General features: G+C 39.0%; 1 protein-coding gene across 2 annotated transcripts in view; it reads left to right on the forward strand.

The window, feature by feature from the left end:
- LOC131959110 (RNA binding protein fox-1 homolog 3-like) overlaps window positions 1-13,645 on the forward strand; it is an 846,381-nt gene that overhangs the window by 122,300 nt on the left and 710,436 nt on the right. For both annotated transcript variants that reach the window (XM_059324220.1, XM_059324219.1), the window contains exon 2: window positions 11,808-11,897. The gene's annotated coding sequence lies outside the window, so the exon portion shown is untranslated. The remainder of the gene's footprint in view (window positions 1-11,807; window positions 11,898-13,645) is intronic.

Below are 13,645 nucleotides of genomic sequence, written 5' to 3' on the forward strand. Positions count from 1 at the left end.
ACATTTATTGTGACCTTATTGAATCTGGACCCAACAAATACCCCATTACAAAAAACTAAAACTAACACTAAAACTAATAAAAACTAAACTAAAACTAAGCATTTTCCAAAAAATAAAACTAATCAAAACTAGCAAACTCACTCTAAAAACCAATTAAAACTAACTGAATTTGAAAACAAAAATTGACAACGAAATTAAAACTAAAACTGATGAAAAATCCAAAACTATTATAACCTTGGTTGGAAGAACTTGGTCTAAGTTGAGTTCGATGGATATAAAACAATATTTTGTCATTGTCACTTTTCCAGTAGGCTGCATCACTGCACAGAAAGTAATCAGATAATTGCAACATATTTTTAAGACTTTATTTGCAAGAAGACATTGTTCATCAAAGCTGAAATTCAGTTGACTCTAGTGTATGTAGCAGTTGCCATATGTCGGTTTCTTCATAGGGCGCCACAGGAATGAGTTCTTAAACCAGGAAGTATGTTAGAATTTTAGCACTATGGGGTCTGTCCTCCCAAAAACAATGAGGATTTTTAACAGAATTAAGAGATTTTCATGTTTTGTTTTGTGACATAAAATACGTTATTAAACCCCTCCAGTTGTGAATTTTGAAGTTTTTACGTGTCCTTAAAAAGACGGTTGCTAACAAGTGGCTAAAGGAGACTACAGTGGTTGTCTTTCACTAGCACACAACACAGCCTCGAGTCGTGTTTTTCAGTGCTCTTGCAAAGTCTTGTAGATTGTCGATTAGTGTAATAAACAATTTAATAGGCTATGGGTTTGGCTAGCTTGTCAAAACGTCTGAAGAATAACAGTAGAGATGTTCATATCATGCAACAGCAGTGTACTTCGCTATAGCATAACATGAGTTCTTTACTTCTGTCTGCTGCATTAACGCTTCAAACATTAACATTCAAAAAGTGTTGTTAATTTGTGAAAAATGGGTAAACATGTGTTTGCCACAGAGCTTATTTTCTGCAATGATCCAAAATCCAATGCAAAAATCCCATAGACGAATTCTCAATAGACTCCATTGAGAACTAACTTCTGGGTTGACCTTCATCAATACGTCATTTTCGTTTGCTCCCTATAGCTGACTGGATTTAACTCTCAGATTGATAATTAACAGAGAAGAAAACATTCAAATCCTTCTTCCCATAAAAATTACTTACTTACTACGTAAATATGCATAAAGTCTGTATCCTGTATCAGAATCAGAAACCGTTATTGTCATTGCACAGAGTAACAAGTACTAGTACGACGAGATTTGCCATCAACCCGTCCAAAACGTATACTTAAAACACACATACAATATGACAGAGGTGGACAGGACAGGGAGACAGAGGTGAAAGAAATGCATTTCTGTGTAGAGTTCGAGTGTGTAAGCCTGAGACCCGTCTTTGCCCAGTACCTAATCAGTCCCCATCTCAGCTTGCTGGAATGTCAAAAGCGATAACATAGTGGTTGCTATGGAGACAACCTTGCTTAGGCCCCAGACAGCAGCAGACAGTCAACAGGTGTCTGTAGGAGGTTGAGGGGGCAGGGGCAGTAGAGTCTCGATGCAGTGCTCATCCAGGGGAATTGGAGGTTTAGGCGAAGTGGCAACATGCAATTTCCCATTGGCCATATCGTCCATACTGGTCTCCGGATCGATCCAGTCGCTTTTCCAGTGCCGTCAGTCTCTCCATGATTTTATCCAAAGTGCGGTTTGTGACCCAGTCTGAGTGCCGACAGCTCTGCCCATCGCATCAATCATCTCCTTATGGGGCTTTGGACAGCTGTCACCGTTTTCTGTGCATCTCGATAAACCAGAGCAATGAATAATCCAATCAGCAAAATATCTGTTATTAAGGTTCTGAATAGATAGAGATCTTCAATATCCTCCACGGAAAGAGCCGCCAGGCACACGACATGCCACGCCACCATTCCCACGCATCCATTGTGCAGCCAGCTGCAAACGTCCCGGTTGTTATGAAAAAAACATGCACATCAGTGCTGCTTGGTGCTGAAACATAAATGAAAGTTGATGGACGATGTTTTGTTCATGTGCTACTGTATTTGTTTAGCATAAATGTCTACTCCACAACTGCATTTCATAGTACAACCCAATGTTATACAATGACAGTATTTTACCCTGGACCTTATAAAGTCTAAAGACGTTATTGCAGTGTGTAAGAATATAATTTTGTTTGCTGACTTGACCCCATTATGCTGTCACTGTACAACCTGAGGAATGTGTGATATGGGTTTGAGACCAAAGAGCCCAGTTCACATAGATATTTTTTCTTTTCAGTGACGATAACTTGTTGTTGGGTTATGTTATGAACTGCACTTGGATGTACTATATGTGAGTGCCTGTTGCAGATGGGTATAGGCATCCATGACTGTGTGCACGTTCACACACTATGTTCACAAGCATGAATGTTTAATGCAGCTATTTTGGGCCCACCATCATTATCTTTGTCCTCAAGTGTAAATCTCCTTTAAATATGCTAATTCAGCTGGTGGAGGCTCTGGCAAGGTAATTGTTAAGCTTGTTGAGTTTGACAGTTTGCCTTGTTGTGTTTGTAGCAGACTCGCTTTCTCTAAGTACACACTTAACACAAAAACCTCTGCGCTGCATGGTTTGTTTATTTTGCTCAGCCTGTAATAAAGGCTTAAATTGTGTCTCTTTCAGATTGAAACCATATGGCATCAACTTCATGTTCCATCTCAACATCATAAGAGACAGTCTAGCTCTATTTATGGGTGACTAGATAGAACTCAATATAAGGCAGCAATTCATGCATGTGACTGCTTTATGTACTTCCTTCCCTTTCATACATCAATGGGGTAATTCTCTCTGTTTGGTGACAAAGCATAGTTGAGAAGAAGCCAATAAAAGCTGCACGTGTGACTGTGTGAACGTGTGCTGACTCAGGCTGCAGCATGATTGATAGACCGTTTGTTTAATAGAGCTCTTCGCAGGTGTTTGAGCTCACTGTGGGTGTCGGTGTCTGTATTAAAAAAAATCAGAAAAAAACTACCACCACAGACTGATAAAACATCTGCAGCATCGCACTACACATGTCCAGAGAGCTGAGCTGAGAGAAGAAAAAGAGGAGGCTCCGCCCCTTTTTGTAGAGAGTGTCTGTGTTTAGGGACCAGTCCAACTTAGTATCCAGGTATACACCTAGATACTTAGAACTAGAACTCACCACCTCCATGTCCACCCCACAGGTATTCACTGGCTGAAGGGGGGCTTGAACCTGCAGAAATCTCTGATCATTTCCTTAGTCTTTGAGGTGTTCAGTAGGAGATAGTTCTTGTGACTCCAGACGCTGAAGGCAACGGGTAACAAGAAGATGTTCTTGAAGATGCTGCTGTCAAATGGCCCATGGGTGTTTAGAAGACTTGAAATCAACTTGTTGACAGGATAGATCAGGCATGTCCAAACTTTTTCACAAAGAGCCGTGGGGCTGCAGGTTTTCGTTTCAATCAAGCAAAAGCACAAAGTTTGACCAATCAACTGTCTGAAGACTGAGATCAATTGATTAACTGAGTCAAGTCTGGTGTGCTGCTGCTTGGTTGGAATGAAAACCTGCAGCCACACGGCCCTTTGTGGAATAGTTTGGACATGCCTGGGATAGATGGTGTGACAAGGTCTACATTCAGTGTTCTAGGAAGTCTAGGAAGTAGGGTTCGACAGTGTCCACAGTGAAACCATTATCTATGCTCTTATATTTTGGAAAAAGTGACAGCCCTAGTTTCCACTTTCATTATATTGGGGGGCAAATGTGGTGGGATTTTTCCTGGTGTTAGGGCTTTGTGGTGAATGACTGTCAGCCATTTACAATGGACGATGCCATTGTCCATTTTTGACGCCTAACTAAATCTAAATTCTGATTCACTGGTGTTATTTTGAACAAAAGGCCAATCTCAGGCACTATATGGGTCAAACTTTGTTCTTTGCTGTCCCTGTGCTCCACTTCTGTGAGTGGGATTGACCGTGCAGAGTGTAGGACAAGTTTATCTGTCTTTCTTTTGTTTCTTTCTGCCCAGCAGTCACCATGTAGTGAAAATACATTGGATAAGGCTTTGAGGCACACCAAGCATGACAATGGGACTTTTTTCATTGCTCTTCTTCTCCCACCCCTCTTCTTTTCCCCAAGAAGTACAGGAATTTACTCATTCTTAACTCCATCCATGAACTGGAGGGTGTAGGATAGCACTTGACTTGACTTTTCCAAGTTTGGGTTGAGGAGGGTTGTGGAGCCACATGTTGAGTATATAAATGGGTGATGACAGCATTTTTTTACTTTTTTGTAAACCTGTGGAACTCTAAATCTTATGCCTGGCAAAATCTGGTATTCTTCAAAGAAAACATGAGAGGGTCTGATGTAATAATACCAGCCACAGAGAACATTCATTTTTTCACAGTTTGAAAAAGAAAACAACAACTAGTCTAGCTTTAAAGTCAACAGTGAGACAAATGTACGATGCACAGATTCAATAGTACACAAAACCTTGTACTATAGATCAACATAACATGATCTATTTGTTTGCTCCGAATGAATTCAGTCTCTTAGGAAAGTAAAGGGGTTGCGGTATCTTGCTCTACATATTGTCTATGATGTTCACTCCAAGACTGTCGTATCCACAGAGATACTGAAATATTTGTAAGAGAAAACATGTTCAATCCATGTGTTGTTGACAATAACTGGTTGAGAGTAAGAGTTAACGAGTATTTCTTGTGTCTTCTTTGGATTAATAATAAGTAACAGGATAATATCTAAAAATGTCAAACATCTGTCATGAAAAGTGTGTAGTTGAACTCATACAACCTGCGATGGTTCTGAGTTAGTCACAATTCACCTATGGCTAAGCCCCGCCCCCTCCACTCACTCGGACAAACTGTCAACATCCGGTGACGGGCGCTATGGCAGCTGTGACAGTCAGAGAAATTTCACAGGAGGCAATTAATCGCTTTTGGAGATAGAAAAATGAAATATCATCTCGAAGTCACCAAAAGGGCCTTCATTAACAGGTTAGAGGTTTTCACTCGTCTTTTCACCCCACTGACACCGCTCATTCTGGTGCTTGTTGTAAACAAACAGAGATGCTACAGAGCTAACTGTTAGCCTGTTAGCACATACACACTGTACTGCTACAGAGCTAACTGTTAGCCTGTTAGCACATACACACTGTACTGCTACAGAGCTAACTGTAGCTAACTGCCGCTAACAAGGTCGGCCGGCTCGTTAACAAGAGGCTCTTGTTAACGAGCCGGGCGACCTCTATAGCGCTCGTTAAGACAGAGTCGCTGGATTTGATATTGATAGATATTGATTTCTTACGGCACACTTGTGTGCTGCGGAACAGCGGTTGGGAATCACTGCCATAGGGAACCGGGTTACTGCTCCCATATTATTTGGCTATACCTTGTGTCAGAGTTGCATGTACCCCATGCACACCGTTTGACCATTTTAAACTTAAAATCTCAAGAAAAAAACACATAAAAACGACTGAAAACAGACTAACTCCAATGCATTTCAATGGATGTGAAAGCAGAGAATGTCCAAGTGTATTGAGTTAGCTATGCGCACTGTGATTGGCTCATCGCGTTTGGGGGTGTGGCTTAGCCATAGGTCAATTGAAGCTCAATATGTCTGATTAGCTATAACTATCTGTACTGATGAGGATTCAGGTTGAATCATCTTTGCCAATAAGAGGTCTGGCTGAATTGTGTTAAATGCTGATGTAATATCTAAGAAGACATCCCAAGCTGAAATCTTTTGCTTGTCTAAATGCTTCCAGGTATCAATGTTACAGCTTCTTCTACTACTATCTACTATCTACTACTAGTATCAGTGAGCTGAAGGTTTTTATTACAAAAGAGGTAAAAGCTACAGGAGATAATCACTGGCTTCGACAGGGCATGCTCTCTCTGGAAAAGGTATTGTGAGGTCTTGCACACTTTAGGAATTATGTGACTGTCTATAAAACACTCTAACGCTATGCTGATGATACTTAGTTATACTTGTCATTCATCCTATCTGCCACTTAGGTGAAGATACTCATCACTTCCTGCCTGGCAAATCTTTTAGCTTGGATGCCATTGCACAAAAACTCAACCCTGGACACTGGCCATGATGCCTCTGGAGCTAGTCCAGAATGGTGCTGCCATATGGGTCTTCAGCCTCCTTTTTCTTAGAACACGACTCTTCTTACTGGCTTTCTAATGCAACTCTTATACAGTTCTTGATTCTATTGCTCTCCTACAGGGACATGAATAGAGTTGTTCTGTATGAAGTGGGCAGGCAATGAAGAAAGAAGCTTAACAAAATAAAAAGGCAGTCAGAACTAAATAGAGTAAACAGCAAGACAAAACAGAGGGCGAGATAAGCTATTGAGAGATCCTGGGTGGGATGCAGAAGTGGAAAGAAAAAGACAAATGTTAGGATTGTGGCTGATTAAGCTAGTCAGAGGAGGATTGGAAGGAGGAGAAGACAGGGGATCTGCAGTTTTTGAGGAAACCAATTTTAGGAATCTGACAAATTGTATTCTGCCTCAAAGTGGGTTAACACAAAATTGGCAATATACCATCATAGGGTAACACAGAGTGATTCTGTTTAAACCAAAAATCTAAAGGCAAGATTAGGCTGTAAGGAGAAAAAGAAACTTAAAGCTCCACTCCAGCCAAGTTCTATCTCAAACAGAATATGTGGGTGTGGTTAATAGTCAGCTACAGTTACAGACACTAATGTTTATCAGATCACATAAGGAACAATAGTTCTCATTTGCTCTTTTCTTTACCATGTCCTCCTGGTGAGGCATGTAGTACTGCCACATGATAGGCATATTGCTGATGTCAGCCATTTGAAAAACAGTTTTGGCATGTTTTGGAGGTGCATTTGGAGGCCATCTGTCTCACTGCATTGACAACACAACATGCTGCACTGTAATTTTTTAAACTAAGGGGACCTTTCTTGTTGCTTCATGAAGATATTCATGTCTGGGCTTAAAGTTGTGCGCTCCCCAGCGTCTGGAACTACTAGAGGTTGGTGCAAGTGGTATTCACCTCAAGCATGTGCCTCATCAGCATGTCTATGATCCGACAGTTACTTTCTCTTCATTTATCACAGTGGGAAATGGAAGAAGAGAGCGATGAGAGAGAGAGAGAGAGAGAGAGAGAGAGAGAGAGAGAGAGAGAGAGAGAGAGACTATGTTGTATGTGATGATGTGACTAATTCTGTCGGTAAGATTTAGAAAAATGCACTGCGTTTATTCCAACTACACAAATGCCATTGTGAAAATAAGTAACGACAGAATAGATCGTCTGTCAATACCACCCAAAAAGACCCATATTAGTGTTTCGCTGGTCATTTTACATAAACGTCCCATAAGGTTCGCTGTTGTCAAAAAAGGTTGCAGTTTTGTTGAATTTAGGCAACTAAACCACTTCTCTAAGGTTAGGGTAAAAAAAGTTCCTGGTAAGGCGTTATAAAAGACGCAGTTTATATGAAATGTTATATTAAATGTTGGAAGTGAATTAGTTCCAACTGCTGGAAGTAACATAGTTACGTAAAAATGTGATGCACGGAAGTTAAATCATGTTTGATCACATCATTGAACGCCTTTCAACAGATCAAGATCTTGAATTATATTATAAAAATACATAAATCAAATAAAATACAATTTAAAACAATGCCCAGTATGATTTCAGGAGTCCAACTTTATATGTCTTATCTGACCAAAAACCAAAAATACTTTTTTTTTCACATTTGACAAGTTGGAACGAGAGAATGTTCAACATTTCTGCTTGATTAATAATTAGAATGAGTAACTGATTATCAACAGAAATTAATTGACAATGATGTGTTAAACATATTAACTAATTGTTGCAGCATATTACATTTTTATAAATAAGACATCATTGTAGGATTCCTGGTATAAAGTAAATGTACAGTAAGTCTGTCATATCTTACTAAACCACAGTGATATTCAGAACATTTTACTTTCTGAGTTTCTGTGAGGAGATGAAGACAATAGAGGGGATGGGGAGGCGAAGAAAAAGAGACCACAAAGACAAAACCCTCGTAGAGGGGAAGAGGAAACACCTTTCATCAGTGCTGCAGCTTAATTTCTACATTTGTCTGCAGTTCTAGTGCCCGGAGCTACAGTCCAATATCACAGCATCTCCAGCACGCTGCCAAATGCTTCATACAAGACACACCACCAACACACACACTCCCTCAACAAGGATAAGCAGTATCAAACCCATTTCTTGTTTTTGGTTTTTTTCTTATATGAAAGTCAATCATCACTGAGCATATGAGATAAGCTCTAAGTCTCAGCACATTTTATACAGTGAGGTCAAGATGTAATCTCACTACAGTGAAATGCTACGATGGGGAATTCAACATCAATACACATGAATACTATTGGACTCATTGAATCCACAAGAGTCTCTGTCCCAAACTGCATTAGATTGGCATAAAGTGAGCATGTCTGTAAAACAGAGACTTGTTGGTACCCATAGAAATGATCTTCATTCAGATGTCTTAAGGTCAGAGGTCAAGGGACTGCTTTAAAAATCACCATGCCAGTTTTTCCCTTGTAAAAATGTCCCCCATGCTAACTTGGTAAGCAAAACATAAGTTCTTCTAATTGATCAACAGACTCTGAGTGTCACTGAGCAAAAAGTGAAAACACACCATGAAAGGTTAAAAGACGGAGACATACAGTGCACTGTGGTAATGTCCTGTCAATCACATGGTAGCCCCACCCTAAAGCACAGCCTGCTTTGTCTAACTGGGACCATCATTTACAAAAAAACCATCATGCTGTATTGAAGAAGACTGGAACTGACGACTGAGACCATAAACTCATGATGAGAATGTTTACCAAAGCAAAAAATGATGGCAGCACTTTGCCTCACACGGGGCACCAATTATACGATTATTTGTTAAATGTTCAACAGCCTTGTGTTTAGCCATGTAGTGCTAATGTTGATGCTAGGTCTAGTAACACTGTCTCGTCCAAGGGGTGAGGGATTGTTTTGTCCAACAATGGTGAAGAAAAGCAGAAAAAGGCTGGGAAAGTTGGTTCCCCGGTGTTAATGCAGTCTTTGGTTGGTTAGTTTGGTGCGCTCCCATTGCTTTCAAAGTTAGCTGACAGACGTTGTGTTTGGTCTCTGGGGATAACTTTAATGTTACTGTAAAACCCTTTACATAATCCACAAGAACAGAGAAATGTGTTCTTGTTCTCGAGGTAGGTGAAGTTTTGTTTGTCTGCTGTATGTGTGTCCACATGCATGGAGTTCCAAAGAGAAGAGGTGAGCTAGTCTGGCTGCAGATCCTGCCCTCTGGAAGTTTAGGAGAGAAGAGAAGCTTGAGTTTTATAAGCTGGTGACACGCTGAGTTCAATGGCTGCCCCCTTTGTTGGGGAACAACAGAGAGTCACCTGCCATTTCAAGAAGCTGAGTTATGAAAAAAGCTGTTACATTTTCCATTCAAATCCAGTCCAAGGTCCATCTGTTGGATACATGTGGTGGCTACATAAACCAAGAGAGAAGTTTGGTCATATTCCTTTTAACTTACAGACAGATAAGGCGTGTTTCCACTGAGTACTTTTGAGTACTTTTTGGAAAGTGTTTTTGGAGTGTTTTCGCTCTCCCCTCTGCCTCTGTTTTCATACAGATACTTTTGTCGCAGCTAACCAACAGAATTCGAATGTCACGTAAATAGTTCTTACTTATGTGATTATTCAGCGCCAGTTTTGACCGTAACGTCAGTGATGCGACGCTGACAACAGACCGACACGGCAAGTCGAGACATTCTTTTTTCAATTCAATTCAATTCAATTGGCTTTATTGGCATGACGTAACAATGTATATATTGCCAAAGCTAGCATCAGAAAAAAAGATAACAAGATAAGGAACGCAATATTTACAATAAATTATTATAATTCTGTTATTCATTTTAAAAGAAAAGAAAAACTAATAACAATAAAAGAAAGCAATATTTACAATCATTGAATTACAATCAACATATAATTTATACAATCTAACTGTCCCAGCAAAAAAAGAAGAAAAAATAAAATAAAAAGTAAAAACAAAACAACCATTTGTCCATCATCTTCTCTTCCTTGGTTTCTTGTTTTCAATCCTCTCATCTCAGTCTGCTTATAAAAATGGACCTGTTATGTTATGTTGTGGTTGTGTCGAGTTCTACTCACGTCATATCCCGCCTCGCCAGTATCCAATCAGCGGCGGCTCAGAAAGTACTTACCTGAGGCAGGTACTTTCTGAGCCGCTAACCCATGAAGTTGGGCAGATCCACTCTCCCAAGCCACACCCATAGCAGCTCACTAGAGGGAAAATTAACTTATGGAAACGTGCCTATAGATTTATTTCTGTAACCAGCAGAGCCCCCCCCCCTGCTGGACAGGTTTAACCTCCTGAGACCCAAGCTTTAGTTTGGTAAGTATTGTTAGTTTCTCCTAGATATTTAGGATTAGTAGGACATGATAAGTACAAAAACTAAGCATTATTAAAAACTAAGCGTTATTAAAAACAAAGCGTTATTTTACTGTAGAACACAATTAATTCACCAGTGTGTAAATCTGTTTATTTCAATACATTTACAGCCTCTCTTTGAAAGAACTAGAGCAAAATCTATTCGTTGTCAAATGAATAGACTTCCTAATTAGCAGTCGTAGCTTGTTGCTATTGCTAAAAATAGTCAAATTTGTACAGAATCTCAAACTACAAACATTATTAAACACAACTAAACAAGTTTAAACCATAAAATCTGATCAGGTTTTGAACCTGGTCCACTTTTTTCTGGGGATAAGCTGTTGATTGACTCTACCAAGATGCTGCTATCTGATTTTTTCACTCATTGATGTATTTTCTAGAGTGTGAACTGCTGAGGACAACATGTCATAGTTAAGCAGAATGAAGTATAAAGGTCCAGCAAACCTAAAATGTTATGTCCACATATGAGGACGCAGGTTCTCAGGAGGTTAAGGCTCTTGGCCTCACGGTTCAGGCCCAGAGGTTGCCTTAGAAAGAGAGAGACTGCAGTATTGAGTTGCAGAATGAGTTGATGGAGGTGGAGGGTAAAGTCACCTTTGTTCCTGGTCTCTGCTGTTAAATGTGTGTGTGTCCTCTATCCCTTCCTGCTATATGTTTCCTTAAGATCTAACCTTATATTGACAGAAAGTAATCACCGTTGAATATTGACAGCCGCTTCCGCAAAGGTTACAGCATTGACCGAAGCTAAGGCTCATGGGAAATCTGCTGCTGTCAAGCTGCCCTCGAGCAAGGCACTGAATGCCCAGCTCCTCCAGCTCTGTCAGCTGTTCGTATGGCACAGCTCCACCTGATGTTAGGTGTTCAATAAGTGAAAAGAATTTCAAGTAACTGTGGGTGGGTTATTGTGAAATAACCCACAGAGACTGCTCATGCCAATTTTTATGCTTGTATCACCAAATAAACCATTATATAATTTAATTGCGCCACTAAGGTGTCGGCCATCTTGAAAAATGGCCACCATCTTACAATTTCAAATGTCTCGGACAATTTTCTTGTTAAGTGACCCATGGAGACTGCTCATGCCAATTTTTATGCTTGTATCACCAAATAAACCATTATATCATTCAATTGGTGTCGGCCATCTTGAAAAATGGCCGCCATCTTAAAATTTTAAATGTCTCGGACACAGCTCCACCTGATGTTAGGAGTTCAATAAGTTAAATGAAAAGTAAAGTTAATTGACTCATTGTCTTAATTGTCTTTGTGTCTTTCTTTCTTTCAGACAGTTGGATAGATGGAGAGATTGTGACGGTCTTAAAGAAGCTCCTCAGATTTCTCCTACATCCACTGAAGACCACAGGTGTTCCAACAGGTAGGCCTCACCTGTGTTTCTACACTTTCATTTATTTATGTCTGAGTCTTACCACTCACCTGTAATGTGTGTGTGCATTTGTTGGTCTGCAACAGACATGAATCCACAAAATACACACACAAGCACACACTGCAAATTATTTGGTTCTTACCAATATAAATAAAAAACAACTATTTTTATTCCTTGGCGTTTAACCACGCATGAGACTCTGCTCTTGTTTTTAGTGTTTTATGGTTTGCTTTTATTTATTGTTTTTTAAATTGTCTTTTAAAAAGCAATGAATCTATTTATTTTAGTGTTTATTTTCCTGTTTTATTTATTTTATTGTCTCTTGTTCTGTTTGTTTATGTGTACAGCACTTTGTTGCGGCTGTTGTTGTTTTAAAGTGCTTTACAAATAAAGTTGAGTTGAGAAGTGTTAGATAACACTAATTATACAATAATTTCTTGTTTTAAGAGTTCATTTCTTATTTTAAGTGTTCAACATGCTTATTTCTAGATTTAATAATCTTAATTTAAGAAGTCTTGTCAAGGTAAATTATCTGTCCATGCAGCAAGATCATTTCCCTCAGATTTACTGTTTGATCTGGTTTTTAGACACCTTTTTGCAGTGTGCGCACTCACACTCTCTCACACACACACACACACACACACACACACACACACACACACACACACACAAAGCACGCAGTTCAACATTGGCTTTGAATTTTCCAAACTTATCATCAGTCCCAAGTTTGTTCCAGCGATTAAAAACATGAAGCAGTATATAAGATATGTAAGTACATTCACTCCAGTACTGTAATTAAGTACAATTTTTAGGTATTTGTACTTTATATAGTATAGTATTTCTATTTTATGTAACTTTATACTTCTACGCTACTACATTTAGAGGCAATTATTGTACTTTTTACTCCACTACATTTAGCTGAGAGCTGGAGTTACTTTTCAGGTCCAGATTTAACATGAAAAGCATGATCAATATAAAATGATTTGGTTTTTTGAATTGATTTAAGCACATAGCAGTATATTTAGTAGTATAAATGAGCCCTACCTTGAGAAAATGTTGATGCATTTTTATAAGCAGGGTTTACAATATATGTAATAATATATATATGACATATTCAGAACATACAAAACAATCTGAGTGGGGCCATTCTGCGTTATGAGTACTTTTACTTTTTATACTTTATGTATATTTTGATGTTGTACTTTTGTACTTTTACTTCAGTAAGTTTTGAATGCAGGACTTTTACTTGTAGTGGAGTAATTTCACAGTGTGGTATTAGTACTTTTACTGCAGTAAAGGATCTGAATACTTTTCCACCTTTCTTTCGTCAAATACATTGCAAAGTTGTTTCCATCCCTTGAAGATTCCCCAAAATGCAAATCATGTTGCAGAGATTGTTGTTGCTATTTAAACTCAAGTTACCTTCATATTGTTATGGTAAAGTATGTGTGTGCTAATGAAAAAGAAGCCTCTTAAAATGACGAGGTGGCAAAGAATGACTGCTCTGTTTGATTCATTGTCTCTCTTTACCCCCTTTATCACTCTAAAAGCTTTAAAATGATGTTTCTATTTTGTGCAATTCAGGGAATATCAATCAAACTGCTGCTGGGTTGTTGTGGAAACAGATCTCAATTTTTTATTTTATTTCATATGAATCATGTATTTTTATTGTGCACTCAAGGGAAAAGCAATCAAGTTGGTGTTGGTTTATTCATTTTTAGAATGGCTTTTATCTGTTT

The sequence above is a fragment of the Centropristis striata genome, chromosome 21 (genome assembly GCF_030273125.1).
Source record: "Centropristis striata isolate RG_2023a ecotype Rhode Island chromosome 21, C.striata_1.0, whole genome shotgun sequence".
Taxonomy (NCBI): Eukaryota; Metazoa; Chordata; class Actinopteri; order Perciformes; family Serranidae; genus Centropristis; species Centropristis striata.